Source organism: Notothenia coriiceps, unplaced genomic scaffold, assembly GCF_000735185.1.
Source record: "Notothenia coriiceps isolate Sejong01 unplaced genomic scaffold, NC01 NC01_scaffold00001919, whole genome shotgun sequence".
In the NCBI taxonomy this organism is placed as follows: Eukaryota; Metazoa; Chordata; class Actinopteri; order Perciformes; family Nototheniidae; genus Notothenia; species Notothenia coriiceps.
The window spans coordinates 153910-161409 of NW_011334620.1; the positions used below are offsets into that span (position 1 = coordinate 153910).

Here is a 7500-nt window from a genome sequence, read left to right on the forward strand (position 1 = left end):
GGGGGGGGGGGGTCACACCGCCTTGGCTATGAATAGACTGGAGGAGACATGCATGGGCATCTCCTACTCTGAGAGCATGAGCAGCAGCACTACGGGTCATGGGAGCATCTGGCCATTTAGTCACTTCACTGACAACTGCCTCTGTACAGTGATGCAGGCTAGTGATACACGCAGATGTAGGCCGCACAGGTGCCTGCCAACAAATAGTGAAAATGAAAAAGTTCAATAACATATCGTGGTACAATATTAGGATGGGAACTTAATGATGCTCGATCAATCCACTAGATTTATAAAGTCATCAATTTTCCTCAAAACTGCTTCTTAGATCAGCTTTCTGGTCACTTTTACAAGTTAAATTAATTGTAATGTAAAGCAGTAGTGTCAGGGCTTGGCAATAATTATGTTTAAACTGGGCTTGAACAGGAATTAGACGGGTTTTTGTAGCATCGTGACCCGATTCAAGCTTTAATGTCACTGAGCACTTGAATGAGGTGTGCATGTTCTGTAACCACATATAATGTAGGTTTAAGTGTTTGGGATTGATTCAATGATGTTAATGATAATACTGAATATATATTAATAAAGTTATCAATACAATCAATATATCAATACGAAATGTAGAAGGAATATCTCCTCCCAAACATTTTAGGACTATATCCCCTAAAACTCTCTGAATAACATGCTCATCTTCTGTTTCCACTCATGGTCTCAACATGGAGGGATGGCAGAGCCCACCACCATCTTTAGAGCTATTTGACCAAAAACCCAAATATGTGTTATACATGACTTCATTTCCATAAATTAACTCCAGAGATGTTGACTCGTGCCAGAAGGAGATCCACTTCATAGCCAGAGAAAATAGAAAGTCGGCTGCACTAAGCGGGTTGAAAAGTCAACAGCAACTTTGAGGGGAGCTCTCAGACAGAGAAGTGCCTGAGAGGAAGTACAGTTATCCCGCAGCCCTTAGCCCCACCGCTGCTCGATTGTTGCTTGACTAAGTGCTGTTATGTAACTTAACAATAAGGGGATTGACCTGAGAGAAAATACGTGCTCAGTGCTGGAGGAGAGGAAGGGAAAGAGAGGAAAGTCACACACTCAAACACATGTAAACAACCGAGACACACAACTCCAGGGATTGTCTGGAGAAGGCATGCACTCTGCCACACACTCTGTCACACACACACACACACACACACACACACACACACACACACACACACACACACACACACACACACACACACACACACACACACACACACACACACACACAGCACTGTGCGACATGTGGCTGGGAAGTTTTGTTCACAGGTTCTCTGACAAGTCTGTGAATGTTACCAAGTCCAAGAGAAAAAAAACTGTTGTTTGAACTGACTAATGATGCAAATCTCACAATATTCTTGGTAATACAAGTTTTTGTCTTATCTTTGTAGAAATATATACAATTCTGGTGTTTACGAGCTACAGTAGGACCTAAAGTTAAGATATCAGACATTCAGTTCATACCACTTGTTGCCAAATGTTGTCATCAGTGTTGGGTGTAACGCATTACAAAAGTAGCGGAGTTACAGTAATGTATTACTTTTTGCTGTAACGAAGTAATGTAACGCATTACTAATGAAATTTGGGTAATATACTACTCGTTACAATTCTCAGTAATGCAGTTACAACACATTTTAACCCGAAATTAAATGGCGTTTTGTTTTTTAAGAATTCACTAACATCGCGAGACATTCCGACACCAGAGAAAAATTGTGCAGGTAGAAACCTGGTGGTTTACCCTTCAGGTGCATCAAGGATGCCCTCCGCTTCGCGGTCGGTTCCGCTGATCATGCCTCTCGTGTTCCCTTTCCCCAATAATGACCACTCGCTGCCACATCTTATCCCGCTATTACACGGCCATATACTAAACAAACTACCGAGCCCATTCCGTGTTCCTGTTATTGTTTACTTCCTCTCTGCCTTCTTCTGGTGATTTATCTGACGTCCAGCGCTCCGTCTTCTAACCTCTTTTCCTTTCTCTTTCTTGATCCTCCTTAGCAACCTTCACTATAGTCCTTGACAGCGGTCTGTACTGCATTAATAACGTGTCGCATGTTAAGAATTTACAATCAGAATCGAGTATTCAACTAAGCCGTGTAATAAAAGTTGTTAGTAGCCTTAATGGCCTACACAGTTGTTATGCTATAACACATTGCCCTTCACTGGATGTATAATGAGCTGCACTAAACTACATTTTAACATTTAAAATACCTAGCCATTCTTTTGCGGTTATTTTTGTTAAAGTAACTCAAAAGTAATATAACATTTGTGTAACTCATTACATTTCAGAGACAGTAATATTGTAATGTAACTTATTACTTAAAAAATACATTAATAAGTCATATGTCCTGTATTACATTTTGGAAGTAACTTGCCCAACACTGGTTGTCCTGTAATTACGTCTCCCCTTTCTACTTAGATGCATTTCACGCACTGTTGGACTCAGTGACCACAACCTGCAGTGAGCCATAATGCCTGAATGAGATCAAAATGTTTACATAGTGTGTAGAGTGTTTAGAGTGGATCTCTCCAGTAGATCATCTGCTGTAGAGTAATGTCTATGTGTTGGTCCTGAAGTATCCCAAACAGTGAATGCAACCCCCTGTTGTTCCTCTACTACAAATACCAGCTATGTTCTCAATGCCAATGTCGTTTTCTTGTGCTTTATTTTCACCTAAACAAACTTGTGCACCTTATAAAACTGAAAATTCAAATCAAATCAAATGTCGAGAGCTGAAATAATTATCTGACTAATACATTATTAAGTATCACTGTTTGAATAATAATGTAATACATGAGTTAATGCATTATTCAGTAAAATGTCAAATACTTGTTATTGATTCAAGCTTTTCCAAAGTGAGAATATAAGGCGCTTCAAATCATTGCAACAGAATACGTTGTGTACCATTGGTTAAATAAAGACAGACAATTAAAAAATGTATGAATTAAAAAATAACTAATAATAGAAAATACCAGGCAGATTAATCAAGACTTAAAATAGATTTAGTTGCAGCGATGTCAGGAAAAGTTCATGATGAGATATGTCATGTTAGACAGGAAGTGACAAGTCAAATAAAAAACTGTCTCTTAACCAGCAGTAAGAGGAAACCCTTAACTCCCCAGTGATGATTACAAATTGCTACCAACACTTTTTCCCTACCAGCAACATGCAATACTAGCCACTAGAAATCAATCATGCACGCATTATGAGTTATTCATGTGATAATGCAAAGCCCTTTAAAGCCCATTAAGTCCACTAGAGATCCGCACTGTATTGGCTACAGAAGCTTGACGTTTAAATGCAACTCACATGATTAAATTAAAGCTTATTTTTGCACTTTAAAAATGGATAGATAGTTTGGTTTAAAGTTAAAAGCTTTACACACAGTAGCAGACGTACACCACAGATAGCCACAGCTTCTTTCCTGTGTCTCTCAAACAGAAGTAACGTTTTCATCAAAGTGCCACAGAATAATTTAGAGTGCCGCGCGACACATTACATTGCATTGTTGCAGCTGTTGCATCACTCCAAGAAGTGTTACATTCAAACAGTGCCTCTGCATCTTACACCCTGACATCAAGACATTTCACTAGCAGAAAGAGCTACACTTCAGAAAGATATCTTCTTTCAGCTCTGTGTGTTACGTTTCTTTCACTCGCGCTCATTCTTTTTTCACTTCTTTTGTGATGAACGGTACATAACAAGGCGGCAGGCAGCCCAGGAGATCTTGTTTGAGTTGGTAATAGCACAGAAGACTCAGAGGGAGGGAAGAGAAAGTGAAAGAGGTCTTTTTCTGACTGAGGCCATCTCTCAGAGGAGCCCTCTCTCCAGATTAAGAAACCTGTGGGTTTGGTTAAAGGTGAAAAGGCAAAGAATGAAGTTAAGCCTCAGCTTTGACTTTTGTTTTAACACGTGTTTGACTGAAATATCTGCGGAGGCTTTTCATTACAAAGGGGGAGTTTCATCTAGAAAGAAAAACATCTTGCTCTTTCTGTTTTTGGTTCAGTTGAGCTTCCAGCCGTTGACCTCAGTGAACTAGTTTAACTATGTGAACTTGATGACCACCCACACACACACACACACACACACACACACACACACAGGACTGAGCTGTGAAGGTATGGCTTTGTAGTCAAAGAATAAGCTGAAGGGAAACCTGGTGCCCTGTGGATAAACTGAAGTAACCCTTTTGACTCTTTACCATCAGTCATTGTTCGAAAGTGCAATCTTTTCTCTTCATGTGTCAGCCATGTGCTTCACACATCACATTATTAAAAAAGGGAAAAGTTTGACACTTTGGGAAAAACAAACATTTAGTTCTTACGCTTCTGTACTTACACAGATTAAACACATTTCACATGATCTGATAGGGTGATATTTGTACGTTTGGACAGAGCCAGGCGACACGTTCCTTGTTTTTATGCTAAGCTAAGCTAATAAATTGTTGGCCCAACATTACATTACATATCATTTGTTAGACGCTTTTATCCAAAGCGGCTTAGATACATTCAATACTGTGGGCAATCCCCACAGGAGCAATTTGGGGTGAAGTGTCTTGCCCAGGGACACAACGACATGCTGACTGCAGTGGGACTCGAACTTGCTACCCCCTGATTCCAAGTTCAGCACACTATCCACTGAGCCACAGCCTCCCAAGCTTCATGTTTACTGAACAAACATGACGGTGCTATCAATATTCTCATTTACCTCTTGGCAAGAGCGAATAAGCGCATTTCCCATAATGTCGACTAATTCCTTCAACAACTGTGAGGAATGCGGTTCAATATTCTAACTAGCTACAGTAAAATCTCATTACCGCAGCACATCATAGCACAGGGAACATTTTGAGGAAGAATTGTGAAGCAGCTACCCAAAGTGACTGCTTAAGAGTCTATGATTTATGTCCCTGAAAGTGCAAGACAGCAGAAAAAGAAGAGGCAGAGAGGGGAAGGTGGTTAAGGTTTCCCTTCGCTCATTAATCGGATAGTTTGGGCTCCGAGGGACACGTAAAACTGTCGCTCAGACCGCTGATTTACACCTCCCTCCTCCCTGCCAGTCTCTTTATTCCTCCAACCCTCCCTGTCTAAATACACCAGTTACTGACAATTACAGCCCTCCTCTTTCTACCTCTCCATCTTCATCACTATCCTCCCCAAGTCTGTCAGTCCATCTGTGCCTCTCCATGTATCGTCTTTTCCTCCTTTTGCATGTCCTGTCAGCCTCTGGCAGACAGCGTCCTTTTTATTCCCCATTTCTCCTTTACATTGCTTTTTCTCTGAACCATTTTTCCCATCCTCCCCCTCCCCCTCTCCCTCCTCCTCGCCATCTTTCTCTCCTCTCAACTCTGAACGAAAGGAGACTGCAGCAGCACTAACTGCTGACTTGGGCTAATGCACCATTTTGTAATAATGCCTATTCGTTTAAGTCACCAAGGAAACGCATAATGGTGACATTATTGTGCACAGCAGCCTGTATGTCTAACCCAGCGAGGCTCTCAGCGTGGCCTGCATTCCTGCTCTCTCCAGCTCTTTACATCTAATGAACTAAAACAAAGTCTGGCATGAAATCTCCGCTGAAATAATTGGCTGGTTTTTTCACAACACAGGCCACTGAAGACTTAAGAATAAACAGACTATGCTCAAATTTAATGACAAAACACTTTGCTTAATATCATGTGGTTGCTTTTAATCTTTGCCTGGTTGACTAAAGACTGGATTTACTCCTCTTAAACCACACATATAGCTAAAAGCACACAGGCAATCACACCAAAACATCTGGTACTCAAGCTGACAGATAAAAGGCTGTTGTCCAAGAGGGTTTTATTGTGGTAATAAATCTGTCTTTTCCCATTTCCTGTTGAAGATCTTTTTTATCTGGAGTGACAAAGACCAGAATGGAGTGTTAAACTGCAGACACACTAACCCTATATAAGCAAAATACATTTGTAACAATTGGACTCACTTCTGTTCAGGGTCAGCCTAGGAATGGTGAATAAGTGATGAGTGGTAGAAATCATAATTAAAGCAATTTAAGGGCATGCGGGTGCTCACAGCTAAGAAGGATGTACGCAAGGTTGGTTAAGTGATATGTTGTCATGGATGCAGTAAAAATAAAGCAATATTAGTCAATACCCAATTGTCTCTAACACTGAAGTTATCATTTACTTAATACATGTGTTGTGTTTTAGAAACTCTTAAACTGGAAGGAACTCTACGTGATATATCATTTAATTCATTTCCACCAAATCCCTTCAGAATAGTTTTAGTATAATTAGATACACTTGTAATGTTTTGTGTTGTGAGGTTGGTGAGTGCCAGTTTTAATTGTTGAACTCAATGATCTGTCTTTTCCTACCAATTAACGACTGAGCACCTGATGCATATGCAACATCTGTAAAAGCAATTAAGCTTCAAATTAACTGTAGAGATTAGTTCACGATGTAAGTGCAAACGCTCATTTTAAATGAGCTTCTGTTCCCAAATTTATGTTTTCTAAAAGAGGTTAATCATTATACAGAAATATAATCCTCACTACAAGAGAGCGCTTCCTGAACCACTTGGTCGTTTTAAGTACCTCGTTTTAATCAATCAAAGCTGATCTTTGGCATGTCAAAGTTTAGAAATTGAGTTTTTATTTGCATCATTGAATAATGAATTATTGAATGTTTTTTCTCTTTTCATAAAAGGAGTAGCTTACAAAAAGGGTGAGCAGATGTTGCTCTGCCAAGCATGAAACACAATTTGTTCTTTCAGTTTTGGGGACAGGTATAAAAGTACACATATTGGCTCAGGCCTACATACATTTTATTTTTACACTCTGCCTTTTGGTTTGCAACACAACAATGACAATGTTTAACAACTCAATAAAGGAACTGTCTAACAAGAAGTGTTTGCCTTTGCATGTGTGGATTGAAGGTCAGCCTGGATGCCTACACATCTTCCGGCGCAGACTGAAAACTCATCTCTTTCGACTCCACTTCGAGCGATAGAATTACTAACAAAGAATTGCTGACAAAGCACTTATATACTAATAAAAGATTGGCTTATCTAAAGCCAGTTGAGTAGCACTTGAAATGTGTTGGCTCTATGAAACCTGATGTACTTATATGATTCGGTTTTCTTCAAGTTTGTATCTTCTTGGTCAAATGCACTTATTGTAAGTCACTTTGGATAAAACCGTCAGCTAAATGCAATTCAATGTAATTGATGACTTTTGGTAACATTTCAAAATGTTCAATATGGGTGCAAACCAGGAACAGCAGCAATCTGCCCAACATTCACAATACCTTGAAAGCAAACAACGTGGGACGCAAGTAGACTGTAAGTTAGTTGGGTAAATGTGGGGTTGAGTGAAAGCCAAGCTTGCCTCCGAGGCCGACTCGCTGTGAGCTGAACGCCACTGACCTAGATTAATACCAACCACAGGAGCGCCAGGACTATTAAACACACCCCAGCTTC

The 7500-nt window shown here is 40.1% G+C and overlaps 1 protein-coding gene across 1 annotated transcript in view; it reads right to left on the minus strand.

Moving 5' to 3' along the window:
• Positions 1-7500, minus strand: part of ctbp2a (C-terminal binding protein 2a) — a 71333-nt gene that overhangs the window by 51952 nt on the left and 11881 nt on the right. The window lies entirely within an intron of this gene.